We start from the raw sequence: 15841 nt of genomic DNA, 5'->3' as shown, positions 1-15841 counted from the left end.
GGAACTTCACTGCCTCCATTCATACTTCATTCAGTCGGACTGCAGCAATCTGTTTTTATCAATGAAAAGGGAAAAGACACACATGCACACAAGAGATCACTTCCTCGTCCTGCTGCCCTCGCCTCAAAACGCAGGACGCCCACACACACACACACACACACACACACACACACACTTATACATCCTCATGCAGAGCATTTCCGGGCCGGACTGAAAACACAGGGAGCTAGTGAGAGAGCCGGAGCAGGGGCTCACAACGGGATTATTGGGGAAGAGGAAGGGAGGCGGAGGAGGAGGGGGCCCCTCTCTGCTTTTCAACGGACGTGTGAACAAAAGCCCGGTCAAACTGTCGGGCCCGAAGCCTTGGGTGTTTACTGCTCTTGTATCTATAACCAACAAATCAAAGATCCCCCTCACCACCACCTCCACAGCTCAACTCCCCCTGCAGCCCCTTTTCCCCTGAGCGGCCTGGCTTTATTGGGAACAGCAAATTAAGGAACCATCCATCTGGGTGTGATCACCAATTACGGAGGGAAGCTGTCAGCATGCATTAAGGCCTGCGCGGAAGGCGGGCGTGTTAGGGCGGCTTTTATGAAGAGGGAGGCGAGGGAGGGAGTTAAGGAGCAAAAAAAGTGATTGGATATGATTTAAAAAATCAACTGAGCATTAAAACATTTTTCTTTGAGGCCTTAAACACAATTCGGGCCTCTCTTGATAACCTTGATGTGTTTGTCTCAGGAAAACAAAGTCCTCTCATTATTTGCCGCTTTGCCGCTCCAAACAAATTTGCTTTTGTTTCCGAAGCGAGGATGAGTGAGTGCACTTTTTTCAGCGACCATGTAAGCGATATAAATATGGTAAAAACTCAATGCATGCTCATGACCGGCCCCCTTTTGTCACTGCTCACTGGCACAGGCCGTGATTCCCTGTAACACTTCTCCTCCGGCCAGCTTTCTCACAACACAATAGAGCCGTCATTAACTTTTTGCTCCATCGGAATGCTGAAAGACCCCGTCGACCAAACTTCCCCCCTTCCCCTTCCCCTCCCCTCGTTCCACCATGCATCCCGCTTTTCTCTCCGCTCGCTGGTTTTTTACAGGGCCCTAATTTGCGAAGGCCAGGTGTGCGCGGGCCCACAGTAAGGGGGGGTGAGGACGGGCGAGTGTGGGGGAAGAAGGGGGTGGGCGGCACACAAAAGGGTTCCACAAACCAGAGGGCATCGGTGCAGACTTTCTTTTTCTGGCATATTCTTTCAAGTTTTGTAGTTGTTTGAATGTGTTTTCAGTTTGTGTGAATTTAAACACTAAACCAGTAGTTGCCAACCTGTGGGTCGGGACCCCACAAGGGGTCACAAGATGAACCTGAGGGGTCACAAGAAGATTAATAGGAGATGAAAGCAGAACAGAAACATATCTCTGTTACACAAATCTGTTTATGTTTCAGACTTATTGTATGACTCGATAATTTTACCTTTTTATGCCTCCAAAATCATTGAAATAAAACAAAGTAGACTTTTTGAACCTGTTGTCCTCTAGCCAAACCCGTTCTCATTCCCAACTCGTCAGATACTGTCGTTTGGTAAGTGACAATAGGCATCCGAAACTAACGCACGGAGGCACCCTTTAGCAATAGTATGTGACGAACCGGGCTTTCAACTAACTCCAATGTAAACCCACTCGCGGCATTATTCGACAGTCAGAGCAAGTGACATAGTATTGATAGCGTGAGATTGCGCTAAGGGCCGGCGGGAGTGTTGGATGTTGGGTGTTGGATGGGTCAAATAAACAAGACTTTCAACCAGGAAACCAGTGTTTGTGTCTCGTATGAAACTAAAAGTAACGTTGACTTATTTTTTCACGTCAGTCTTTAGTCACGTGAGTCACACGTCAATGAAGTTAATGTCAACCACGACTTCCTAAAAATGGAAGTTAATTTTGAAAGGACACTATGCTTGTAACGAGCGCATATTGACACGCCGTTCCTGGTCTGAATCTACCTCTGTAGTTTTCCTCACATTTACCTCAGGCTCAGTCCTCCTTGTTTCTGATTGGTTAGTTCAGTCACATGTGAGTTAGGAACAAGGAAGTGTGAAGCTGATGAAGTGTGAAGACCAGAAAAGTAAGTAAATTGCTGCTTAAGATAGTTATCCGTTTCCATCCAGCTGTTTTTTCTCGACAAGAGTGATGAACCACCACATATTGAACCCTCACGTTACATTAGCATCTATTTGAAGTAGAGTTTCTGGTCACTTGGTGAATATAAGTCCAATAATCACTGTTTTTCTAGCTCTGTTTTGGTCTCCACCAACTCCTGAGGGAAATATTTGGCTCTTTAAAGCTCCACTATGTTCCCCAGCTAGTCGCTAACTTTGTCTGCCTGCCTTTTGGTGCATGGCAGCGACCATAAAGTGGCTTTTTAGAGCTTTCCAGCTAAAAAAAAATAGCCAATTCTAAGACAGTAATGGGAGTTAACCAAAATAATAAAGTTGCGAGCCAGAAAACCAAAACAATGAGCTAAAAGATGCTAAAACGCTCCATAAAGCTGAGAGGAACTGCAAAGTTAGGAGATAAATCTATGTTTTCATCGCTATAACATGTAGTCATTCGATCCTTTGTTATTATAAAAAATATTGATTATAGTTGCTTTAATTTTGTACTCGTTTAGGTGCAGATTGCATTCATGCACGTCCCTCTGTGTTGCCGCTGAATTGGATGTGTGGGAGTTTATGTGCAGAAAACTGTGGCTTCTATGTGATGTGTCACTTTGAATATGTGCTCTGATGGTGAATATGAGTATGAATGTGTGAATGAGTCATTGTGTGTGTGTGTGAGGGTAATTGGGGGATGACGGGTGGGGGGAACTACAAGTTGCTCCAAAAGTTGTTCACCAGCCAGCCTGCCAGGTTGAGCTCGGCAGCTTTGCTTTTTTGTGGAGACACAGGGGGGAAGGACCAGGACTAATTGCCACTAATTGAATTGGATGTGCTGATCAGATGGGAGGCTGTGGAAGTAATCTGAGTTGTCACAGCAGATAACGCTGGGCCGTCCCAGAGTGTCCGCCTCATGTGACAGCCTGTAACATAGCCTGCGAGAGGGCACCGGCCCCCTTTGTCACCGCCACAAAAGGGGAGAGAAGCAAAGTTGCCAGTTACAGTGAGCAGTGACGGGTTCAGAGCGGGAGGAGGGAGTCATGGAGGGGGGTTGGAGAAGATGAAAGAGCAGAGCAGAGGAAGGGGAGATGTTCAGTAGATGAAAACAGTGGTAAAATGAGATGAAGACATATACTGGTTGGGAAAAAGGGCAATAAAGAGGCGAGACTGTGGAGGGAAAGTTGTTTGCAGTATGGAAATCTGCAGTGTGTGTGGGTTTCATTCACAAACAGCAGGAACTTTACGTGTTTTAACTCAGATGCCACTGGGTCCACATGTGTTAGACCCTCTTTTGCAAAACTTTATGTAGAACAGCATTATGATGATTGTCGTGCTTAATTATCTATTAAAAGAAAGAACAGAACTGTCTCTACTCGCCAAAAGCGAGTGTTTCATTTTCTGATGCTGATCATTAGTGTGTCTATAAAAGTGAAAGAATTAAAGGTGATACCAAACTGTGAAAAGCCTCAGGTATATCTGCTGGGGTTAATGTCGTAGCATCATGTTCATAGTAACAAGAGATTCACTTTATTATTTGCATTGAGTTCAGAAGTTTTTTCATTATGTTCATTCAATTTCAATTTGATCGCAACTTTTCCATAAACATACTTGTTGCTCAAACCCTTGTATGTGTAAATGTAATAGAAAATAATTGTGCCACAAGTTGCAGCAAAAATGTGTTTAAAAATAGTTAGACGCTCTTTTCACAAGTATATCATTGACTTAACATCACTGACTTAACATAAAATCAGGATATCACATCGAAAAGAAATCACAGAATTAATTATGATGAATTACATTATGTTTTACGTTTTTTTACATTATTGCAATGTAGTTTAATATATATTTTTTATATTTATTTATTTATTTTATTTGTTAATTAATTCATGCTGTGTTATCAAATTATCAAAAAAAAACACAGAATTAATATGATAAATTACATTTATGTTTTATGTTTTATTATTTATATATATATATATATAATTATTTAAATTATAAAGGTAATTACATTACATTAAATACCCTAAAGTAATGCAAAATGTGATTTCATAAAGACTATATGTAAAAGGTATGATTGAGCAATTTAAATGCAAATTATTTCAACTTTTACGCAAAAAATCAGACAAGACTTCTCAAATGCACTGTTTTTGTCTTAACACAACGCAGCTACACAAGCACATTGCTTAAATAAAATAGTCAAAAATTAAAACTAAAAACTAAAAACTAAAATGTAATTAAATTAATTGATTAAAATGATTCATCTCTAAAGGCGGGATTTGAGACCACCACAAAAGAAAATATAAATATATGCAAATAGGTCAAATAAATACAAAGATAAATGTCAATATAATAAATACAAAAAAAACTGTCACACAATCTAAAAAAAAAGAAACTAGTAGTGGTCAAAAATGAAAAGAAAGAAACGGAAAATTCAACATAAATTCTGCATTACTACTTTCTTAAGGCGTCGGCCTTGTGCGTAGCTGCTACCAGCTGTCACCAAACTGGAGAAAAGTTTCTTGCACTTCTACTCAGTCAATCAGTTCTAGTATTGTGAAAACCTTGAGTTGAAAGTTGATAATACTGATTCTAAAGCTGAACCGCAGTGTGTCCTTCATTTTTTTTTTTCCATCTGATATTGTGCTTGTGAAAGGCAGCACAAGATGCACCTGATGACTGTGGCTAAATATAAACGCCTGTTTGCCGATGTTGTAAATGACGGATGATGATCAGTAATTTGCCTCTGAGCTTTTTTTTTTCTCTTCTTTTTGTTATGTTTGAGTGGATTCCCAAAGCACACCTGCATTCAGTGCAGCTGCGCAGCGTATACTGTACAACCACCGCCGCTGTTGAACATAGAAACACAGGATTATAAAGAGTACAGGTGGACGACAAAAAGAGAGAGAGAGAGAGAGAGAGGGGTGAGAAAAAGAGAGTGACCGTGGGTCTTTCCCAAGCCTGCAGCAGTCCAATTAAGCAGGATTTCTCCCACTCCACATCTGACTCTCACACACACACACACACACATACACAGCAGCTGTGCAGTCAGTTGGTGTTATTGAGGGAGGGGTTAAGTCAGCATGATGAAAGAAGGCCAGAGTTGTGTGAATCTAAGCGTGCACGTACGTATATACAGTATACTCTGCAGATAAGAGTGTGTGTCTGCGCCGCCCAGTGTGTGTGTGTGTGTGTGTGTAAAGGGTGAGTTATGCATGCGGCGGGCATCCCGGGGCACGCAGATGTGTGAGTGTGTAGCAGGACTAAGCCCTGGCGAAGCCCGCTGCGAGAGGTCACGACCTTTACAGAATCAGTGCCTCTGCATGTCAGGACTAATGGAAGGGCCCCACCAGCTGCACATAGAGGAGGAGGAGGAGGGAGGAAGGTAGGGGAAAAAAAAGATGAAGAGTGAATAAAGACAAAAAGGGATGGATAGGAAGATCAGGGGAGTGGGAGGAGAAATGGCGAGGATGAGGAGAAGAAGAGTGGGAGGGGGGAAGGAGGATGGAGAAGGGAGTTTGAGGGAGAACATTTTAGGAAGAGAAAAGTTGGGAAAACGTTAGAAAAGGAACAGGATTTTAAAAAAAGAGGAAACAAAATGGATAGAAGGAGGGAAAGAGAGAGGATGAGCAACAGGAAATGCAAGGTAAGGATGAAAAAGAGTGTCAGGGATGGTAGAGGATGAGGAGTACAGGCAGTATACAGGGAGGAGTGATGATGGGATGGAGGGAGAAATAGAGGGGGAGGAATGGGCGTGGCCTTGGTGATGAATACAGATGTTTTTCATATCTTGTGTCATCCCATCTCCGTCTTTTAACCTTGTTTTCATACTGGACTTTTAGACTTATTTTCAGCCGAACACTTCGTCTTCTAAAGTTGGTATAGACACAGAGTGTGACCTTGTGAGAAGAAGTTGTGTAATGCTGTGAGACCAATAACAAGAGAAAGACAGTTTGAAAGATGAGCGAAAAATGGACGTGAGAATGAAACGTGACCGGCTTAATCTCAGTATTAAAACAAGCAGCAGTTTATGTTTTAATCACATATAGTTGCTCTCATTCCAGTATATGTGGAGGAGAAGTTTATTCAAGTGTGCTATTAGTATACTTCTTTTAAGTTTAAAATAAGAGAGTATGCTTTCAGTTTACTTTTTATGTACTTATCAGAGATATACTTAACAAAAGTATACTTAAGTATACTTTTCTCATACTGACAAGTATACAGAAAGTCTAAGTATACTTGGCTTATGCTTACTTTTTGGTAGAGTAGCCTTTTAGAGTGTGTGAGAGTTTGTAATCGTATATTTGGATATTTATTTACTTCAAATCATCTATGTTTTTTAATTCTCTGTTCACCGTGAAGGCATTTTTTTTTATCTCAAAAGGAGCCTTACAGCATGTAGTGCATCAATCACTGGCTAAGTACTATAAGTTAAAGAAAACTTGCAGTAAAAGCTATCAAACTAGTAGTTTACATAGAGTGTACTTTATAGTGTACTTTCTTAAACTAAAAAGTGGGCTACAAGTATATAACTAGCAAACTAATAGTATACCTATATGTATAGTTCACTTCAGTTGCAGTACAAAATACAACTTAGAACTGGTTGTGTACTCAAAGTTCACTATTCTTACACTTAAAGCACACTTAAAAGTATTCTTTTATAAACTAAGAAGTGGGCCGATTTATTAGTACACTTACAAGTATACTAGTGCATTGATTTTAGTACTTACTATGTAAAGTATACTTGAGAAATATACTTTACTGCAGTTTACTTCATAAAATAAAGTTGAAGTATGCTACTTTTTCGTAAGGGAGTCTGGTGTTGACCTTTGCCCTTGAGACTTGTCTTTTACAGAGAAGCATATTTATAATATCCTTACTGTATATATAACTCTCCTTTGTATGAGTATTCTGTATATTGCAGCTCATTCAAATTTGTCCATTTGCAGTAAAATAAATATTAGGATCTAAACTGAGATCATTGACATTCAAACAGAAATGATGTGATTGCATTTAAAGCCAGCGTTCATGAGAAATAAGAGTGCAATCAGGTAACACTGGTAAGAGCAAATTGGCTTTATTGAAGAGAAAATAAGCACCAATCAAGGTGAGGCGACTAAACGTACAGCAAGTTATGATTTAAGAGCGAGAAATAATTCTTTGTAACAAAGAAAATCACGCTAATTTATGCTGTTAATTCCCAGACAGATGCGTCTATCTATGAGCTGCAGTGTGTGAATGCATGTATCTGTGTGAGCAGACTGTGCCACTGTGTGCCCACCATGACCAGACACCCCGCTTCCTTTCCTGTCGTAACCCGGAGGAGACTGTGCCACTTTGTGCCGGGTTCAGCAGACGGCTTCCCCTCTGACATCATCACTGTGAGACGGTGATGTAGCTGCCGTTACAGGAGACGCTGACAGGGTGTCTGGTATTTCGTCGGGCGTACAGTGCTGACTACAGTGACGTGTTCTTTTCGTACAGACTTTTACAGTTTAGTCTGGCATGAGCACAGAAATTAAAGGGGATATTATTATTTAAAAAAAACAAAAAACCTCAGGTGTATAAGGGTGTATAAGGGACAAAACAGGAAATTCAAAGGGGGAAAAATCATAAAATCCCATTCACAATAATAAACACTACTAAAAAAAACATTTTTGTGGGAGAAAATATACACTATGCAAATTGTTTTTAATTTATACCTTCTTATAGATAAAAAAATATATATTTTTTTTCACTTTTTTGTTAGTAATTTATTTATTTTTCTATTCAAATACCAAGTTAAATTCCTTCCCGTGCAGTTCTAAAGACTTCGAGCTCAGTACTGAAGAACTGTGTCGGAGCAACAGGTGGCCGATCACAGAGTTAGAGTGACACCTACAGAGCTCAGGGTGGAAAAACCACCAGCTGCAGCTATTTAATACACACGTACAGCCTGACAGAGTGGATGGTTAACATGTAAGTTTGTTTTCTGTCACAGCAACTATGGCCTTGATAAATTGAGATTAAGGTTTTTCTGCAGGGATGGATAAATATCATATAAAAATGGCATTTAGCTAATTTGCAGTTAGGCTTTTATAAAAACAAATACATACACAGTGCAACAAGAATACATCAGTCAACCAAACATACTGTTTAGTGGAGTTCAAAGTGTTATAAAGGTGACGGACTAACTAGATGGACTAATAAAAGAATAGAGATATAAACTATAATTAGTTTACAGGGACTTTAGAGTGATCAGGTGGCTTTCTTTAGGAGTATAATTTCTTCTAATTTGTATTTTCTATTTAATGTCCAGCCATCTAATTTAAACTAAATCCTGAGTATTGTTGAACATTTTAAATAAGTTTTCGGTAAATATACTGAAGCATTACTATTTTCAATACCTCACTTGAGAAGTAAACATGATTTTCTACAAACCCTTTTTCCTTTTAAAAAAATAGAGAAACTTCTCAAATCCACTGTTGTTTAATTTTGTCTCAACACAACGCAGCTACAAGAACATTGCCCAAATAGAATAGAGTGAAAAACACTTAATTAAATTAAATTAAATTAAATTAAATTAAATTATTTATCTTTGGAGGCAGAATTTAAGGCAAACGTAAATTTAAATTTATGCATATATATATGCAAATATAATAAACACAAAAAAAACTCTATCACACATTTTAGTAGTGATTATAATAGTGATTAAAAGATGAAATGACGGGAAAAAATTTAAAAGACAACAGTGTTCAACACCACATTACAGTAAAAATGTGCTAGAGCTTTTTGTTCTGCAAGCCACAGGTTGCCACAGCACACAACCCAAAACAATTCATAAAAATTATGATTTGTATGAGGAAAATATTTGATCTTAGACTGAGTAAACAAGACAAAGAGTCTCCACGAGTGTTCAGTTCTAGCTTTAGGGACTTGTTTTCATACATTTTCACACATTTTGGAAAACAGAGTGTAGAGGTTTGATATCCGATACAGTAAAATAAAGGGAGACTAATGCACAATACATTCATACAAAACTTGGCCCTTTACATAATAAATGAGTTAGAAAACGGACACATTAATTAGAAAATTTACAATAAATACACAATTGAGCTACGTAAAATCCTAAAGAAATCCATCTGAATCCATTAATGATTACAGTTTTTAAATAGTTTGCGTTCTCTACTCCTGTGGAGTTAGCAGGATGATCAATAACAACAGTAGCCAGCAGCACACTGCTCGTGAATATTGTCCCTCAGCTCAGTGGATCAGTGTGTGAATCTGTGTGTGTGTAACATGCGCTGAGAGTATTGTCATTTACTCACTCTAATAGACTCGGTCATCATCCTCTGGTCTAAGCTAATGCAGAGACAAATCCCCTGCAGGGAATTGACTCACGGGCGGCTATTCTCAGCTCTGGACTGGTCTCATTCATTTACACCTGCAGCCTCAAATATTCATGTGTCTCCTACGTCAGCTTAGTAGTGACTCATAAAATACAGTAACATGAATTCACTTTAAGATATTGATTCCCAGCGGGGAAATTCAGCTATTGCAGCAGCACAGGGACAGAATTAAATGCAGTTATATAGTATCGAACATAACAGAAATAAATAATAATATAACAAACTAAGTATGCAGAGCATTTGGAGACAGATGACAGAGTAAAGTCACGGTAGTGGGATTGATAGCAGTAGAGTCAACAAGTCTATGTAAACAGTGTACACCAGACTAATATATGATGTGATTAAAGAGGACATATCATGTTTATTTCCAGGTGCATACTTGTATTTTGGGTTTCTACTAGAACATGTTTGAGGGCGTGCCAAACTAGCTGATAGGCAGGTATTATGCAAATGCATTACTTGGTGACATCACCACGTTACGGAAGAAAAGGCGGGACTTCAATCAAGGCGTTTCAGGCAGTTCAGGAGCAGTGTTTCTGTTGGGGAGAGTACCTCCCTTTGGCGTGGATTTTGGGCTTTGTAACTTTGTCGACCATTGACCATTGTCTTTTTATCAGCCGGGAAGAGAAAGAACGATCAGACCCGTTGTTGGTGTGAGTACATCCCAGTGTGAAACACACAGGCATCGTAGCTTCAGCGAGAGAGACGCCACTACACGACTTAGGGTGTGTAGTCTTTCTAATTACGTATTTTCAACAAACATCATATGTGTGTGAATCAAAAAAATATTTGTCTCTCGCCGTTGACTACTGTTAATATTTTTTCCCAAATAAGGTCCCACCGGAAGGGGCGGAACTTCGCCTCTCTATAGGTCCTCCTTAAGTAATGGTACTCTCTGTTTGTCTAGACATTAACATAATATAGTATAATATATATACAATATATAGTATGGAATATGAGACTTAGTATAAGGTGTAGTCATCTAGTAATATAGTAGCATAGTAAGGGATAATGAACAGCGAGGCGGTCATTGTTGTGAAATAAACCCCGACAAGCGGAGGGGTCTTGCATCGCCCTAAGAGGGTTTATTTCACAATAATGACCCGCTAGCTGTACATTATCCCGCTTATTACACGGCTACTTACTGAAAAAAATCAATAATTTGACACAAAAACGGTCGGCCAGAGTCCGAGATCAGAATTGCGCCCATAGCAACAGTCTGTTATACATAGCAACGGTCTGTTGCCACTACACCACTGAGTATACGGTATAAATATAGTACAGCAATATACCATAGACTTGAATAGAATATCTAATATACTACAGTATCATATGGTATAGTATAACAAGAATATACCAACAGTATGGCGAGGTATATAATCAGTCAGACAATGGAGCGGAGACTGTTGTTGTCCAGTCTGATCTCAGCACGTACAAATTTAAATCTGTGACTGCATGGTGATGTCATATGAAGGGGTGAACGTGGCCCACATATCAAATATCCTATTAAACGCTTTAAACCTAGCAGATGGTTAAAGGATAGTTCGGGGTCATGGGAAATGATATCCTCTGTTTTGAGGTCTGTTTGGACAAAACGTAATGGCTCGGACACGTTTTTTTTTATGATAGAGAAGGCAGTAAGTGTGAGAGAGAGAAAAAAGGAGAGTTGTTTGTTTGTGTTTCCGGCGTACAGTGGAGTCACCAGGAGGCCAGCAGTGTCTGCGAGGCTCTTCTGTCACAACGTATCCCGTCTCCCTTCTCCATCCTTCCTCCCTCCTCCTCCTCTCTTTCCAGCATCTCTGGATTCCCAGAAACATGGATCCTGTCTGTCACCATCCTGCTAAAAAAAACACCTCCCTCTTATCACTCGTCTTTCATTCTACGCCTCTCCTCTGCCGTCCCGCCCAAGGCCCTCGTCTTATGGAAAGGTCGCGACCCAGGTGACCTCTTGTTGACCCCAGCTTGGCCTTTGCAGGTTAGCTTCTCTGTCAGCTGCAGCTGTGGTGCTGCTAAAAGCCCGGATAATCCAATCACACAGTCATTAGTGCTGAGTAGGCCAGAGCCGGAGCAGGTGAGTGTGTGTTTGTGTCGCCCTCTCTCTCATAATCTCTTACTACATTTTTTTGCTCATTTCACACATGTAGATTTTAACAGATAATCACAAGCTTCTCCTCTTTGTCACATGCTCAGAAACACATCAGATCAGTGGCGTTGAAATCTGTCACGTCGGTCTAATTCTGCTCCGAGTATCAAACGACCAGATGCTACAGTAAACTAAACCAGACGTTGCAGCTTCATTAAACCTCTGTTTCGTTTTAGAATCCTTGTGTGGATGCAGATGAGGGAGGGGTTGCCAGGTTTGAGATTTCCAGGATGAAAGGCATGTGTGACGTCTGAGCCAATCATGGCGGAGATGTAAAAAAAGACAAGCTGCTGGGGTTTCTTTGCTTCTTTTGGCGGTCCACCAGAGCTGCAGCAGAGTTTGGGAGGAAACGCAGCACGATCTCTGCCTCTATGAAGAAAAAACTTGTCTCTTAATGATTTTAAAGACCAATTAAAATTAAAAGAGGAAGAATAGTTTTAGTAAGATGGTGCCCACGCCTTTTAATTTGGTTTTTATTATTGTTTCATGCTGTCTTGTCTGTCTGTCCATCTCCCTTTTAATGTTAGTGGAACCTACTTGATTAATTACAATTTAGAAAATTATGATTTTAGCCCAAATGCAACAGTATGACCTGCATTATGGCATTGTATTTCTACTTTTAATAGATGATTCATGATTCTGTGTGTCTTTTTATTAGGGCTGTCAATCGATGCAAATATTTAATTGCGATTAATCACATGATTATCCATAGTTAATTGTGATTAATCATAAATGAATTGCACATTTTTTTATCTGTTCAAAATGTACCTTAAAGGGAGATTTGTCAAGTATTTAATACTCTTATCAACATGGGAGTGGGCAAATATGCTTGCTTTATGCTAATGTATGTATATATCTATTACTGGAAATCAATTAACAACACAAAACAATGACAAATATTGTCCAGAAGCCCTCACAGGTACTGCATTTAACATAAAAATGCTAAAATCTACATGCAAACTGAAGCTCAACAGGCAACAACAGCTGTCAGTGTGTCAGTGTGCTGACTTGACTATGACTTGCCCCAAACTGCATGTGATTATCATAAAGTGGGCATGTCTGTAAAGGGGAGACTCGTGGGTACCCATAGAACCCATCTTCATTCACATGTCTTGAGGTCAGAGGTCAAGGGACCCCTTTGAAGATGGCCATGACAGTTTTTCCTCACCAAAATTTAGCAGAAGTTTTGAGCATTATTTAGTTTCCTTCGCTTAAAACTGAGCCTGCTACAACCTAAAAATCGCAATGTGTTAAAGAAATTTGTGGTGTTAAAATGAATTCACGTTAACGCGTTATTATCGTGTTAACTTTGACAGCCCAACTTTTTTATATTGAGTTGTGTTTCTCAAACATCTTAATTGACCTTGTGCAAAAAATGTTCAGACTATTGCACCTAAATAGTGTCTGAAGTGCCAAAAACACTGGTAGGTATTCTGATGAGGCAACCCATTTAGAAAATTGAAAAATAACACACAATAATATATAATAATAGTATATATTTTACCATATTTGACCATCTTGGACTCTTAACAGTGAAACACAGACAACAAATTCTCACAGTATGCAGTATGTTAAAATGTTATGTAAAATACCCCTATCCTGCTAGTGGTCAACTATATTCAGTCTGTGGGGTGGATTTGTGGAATGGCTTAGGTGATGGGTTGAAGCGGAGCACAAATATAAATCACTTTAAAAAGCTATACAAAAAAGATATTTTTGGGAGTTATATGGTTGAGGAAGAGTTGTGATAAGGGTTGCGTTAACGGTTGGTTTACATCTACTTTTTAACTCCGGATGGACATGTGGGTTGTAAATAAACTTGGGATGCTGTTCATATATTTAATTTGGGATGTAAAAAAATCTGGGATAGTTTATATATTATATTATATTATCATTCTATGATATATGAGTTCTTAGAGGAGAAGTGAGAAAGGGGTAGGGAAATAGAAGTTTTACTTCTACCTACTCCTTTTCGGACACTATTACTCTTGTTTTGTTTGTTATTATTTTGTATCTGTTTTTATTTATTTTTATGTTCGAAATAAAGTCTTTCATTCATTCATTCATTCATTCAACTTATTATGAACTCAAACTCAAATCATTTTATTTTTAATTTTAGCTGAGACCTAAAAGTGTCCAAAGTTACCAAATATGTCGAGTGACTTTTTTTTTTAAATGTATAAAATGCTGCAGATCACATCTAAAATATTTCTATTTAATGGACTGATGCAGCTGTAAAAAAACATGTAGTGAAATGCAACTGTATATTAAGGGGTTACTGTTTTAAGGAGGCTTGCAGGACCTTGTTTATCTACTTTTTTTAATGCTATCAAATGATCATAAACTTGAACTTTCACCTTGAATTTGCAGCTCTTTATGTTGAGGGCAAGAACTGCAGCAGGTGTGTGAAATGACAGGAAACATACTGCACTTGAGACATCCTAAGAGGAGGGTAAGTCTGATTATATTTTAATTTCTTAAAAAAAAAAAAAAAAAATTAAATTATTCATTATTAATTAAAATGTATTTATTTAAATATTATATTTTCTTATGTATTTATTTTTTATTGAAAACGTGATATCCATCAATAAATCACAAAAATGTGTTATGCGTTTATAATGTGTCAGGATGGCCGAGCGGTCTAAGGCGCTGCGTTCAGGTCGCAGTCTCCCCTGGAGGCGGGGGTTCGAATCCCCCTTCTGACAGAAACCTTTTAGGAAGCACTGCGATGACAATACTCATTAACACATGAGAATAACTTAATAGCGTTGCTGACACTTTAGTAAACTGCAACTTCTACATTCCAGTCGAATCGAAAGTAGCTTGTTTTTTTATCATCTGAGACTTTTATTTTGAAGGAATAACCTTTGACCGATTTTTGCAGCTTGAAATAGATGTGTAGCTCAGTCATGCCTTCAACTAACACAAATAGGTTGTTGAGCACAGCTGTTAAGCAATTGTGATTATTTCTACTGTATGTAATTCATGATTATGCGCATGGTAAAATAAAGATATACATTTTCAATAGAAAATAATGAACTTAATAAACAAATAAAAAAAATGAATATTCCATGATTTTAGAAATACTTTCTAAGTCCCTTCCCTCATGAGTTATTTTTGGGGGGTCAAATTAAAATCTATTATTATATTAAATAATATATGTATACAAAAAAAACTAAAATATTTGAATATTTTCATATTTTTTCATTCATTGAAAATTATTATTATTTTCCCATCATGAAGATCTAAAACATTTAGATTCAGATATTTTGATTTTTTTTTGTATTATACATACATTTACACACACATAACATGACTATACCAAGAAGGAAAGGAAAAATAAATAACTAAATAGATATTTTGATTTTTGATTCCACAGTTAGGTAAATGCTGAATCAATTTTGTATTATTATTATTATTATTATTATTATTATTATTATTATTATTATTTCATATTGTTAAACATGTCATAAAGCATTTTTAAAATAGTTATATATTACTAATAAATGCCAAAAAGTCCGACTTAATACCAGTTAGCAGTAGTTTTTAACGAACTCCCAACAGGTTGCTAAAAACTCCAGAAGTCCCAGAAACAAATACTGAGCACATGACCTCAGTGTTGGTCTTGCTGACAACATTTAGGCTTGTTTTGTCCATTTATATTTTATAGAATAAAATGCCAATTATAAGATGATATTGCGGCAATATTGATATATATATATATATATTGATAAAAAAAAAAAAGCCTGTATTTGTCATACTGCCACGCCTTACAGAGAAGATTACTACAGAAAATACTAGATTTCTCAATAGGCCCAGTTTTAATGAGGAGTTTTCTGACAATGTTGCCCACTGAAAGACACACCAGACAACAGCTAATGTTAAGTGACAATTTCACCTTTATTAACATGGTGAAGAATCATTAGTAAAGGTCGGGGTGACAGGCTGGAGGAGGTTTTGGTGCTCAGGTGGTGCCTGTAAAGAGAGCAACACACTGAGAGAGAAAAGACTCATTAAATCACAAGGACGTCACTGGCATGAATCACCGCAGCTTTTTATCCTTCGGCTTAGCAGGTGGTCCGTGTGCACGTTGAAGGTGATTTAAAAGCAAAAATACGAATGAGGTCTTTTGATTATTTTAGATTAGACCATGATTAAAGATAG

The 15841-nt window shown here is 38.2% G+C and overlaps 1 non-coding gene across 1 annotated transcript; it reads left to right on the top strand.

The window, feature by feature from the left end:
- Window positions 1-14299: 14299 nt before the first annotated feature.
- On the top strand, window positions 14300-14382 carry trnal-cag. Its single transcript has one exon. It is a non-coding gene; the product is annotated as a tRNA-Leu (tRNA).
- The last annotated feature ends 1459 nt before the right edge of the window (window positions 14383-15841 follow it).

The sequence above is a fragment of the Sebastes umbrosus genome, chromosome 22 (genome assembly GCF_015220745.1).
Source record: "Sebastes umbrosus isolate fSebUmb1 chromosome 22, fSebUmb1.pri, whole genome shotgun sequence".
In the NCBI taxonomy this organism is placed as follows: domain Eukaryota; kingdom Metazoa; phylum Chordata; class Actinopteri; order Perciformes; family Sebastidae; genus Sebastes; species Sebastes umbrosus.
This window is presented reverse-complemented; position numbering and strand designations above follow the sequence as displayed.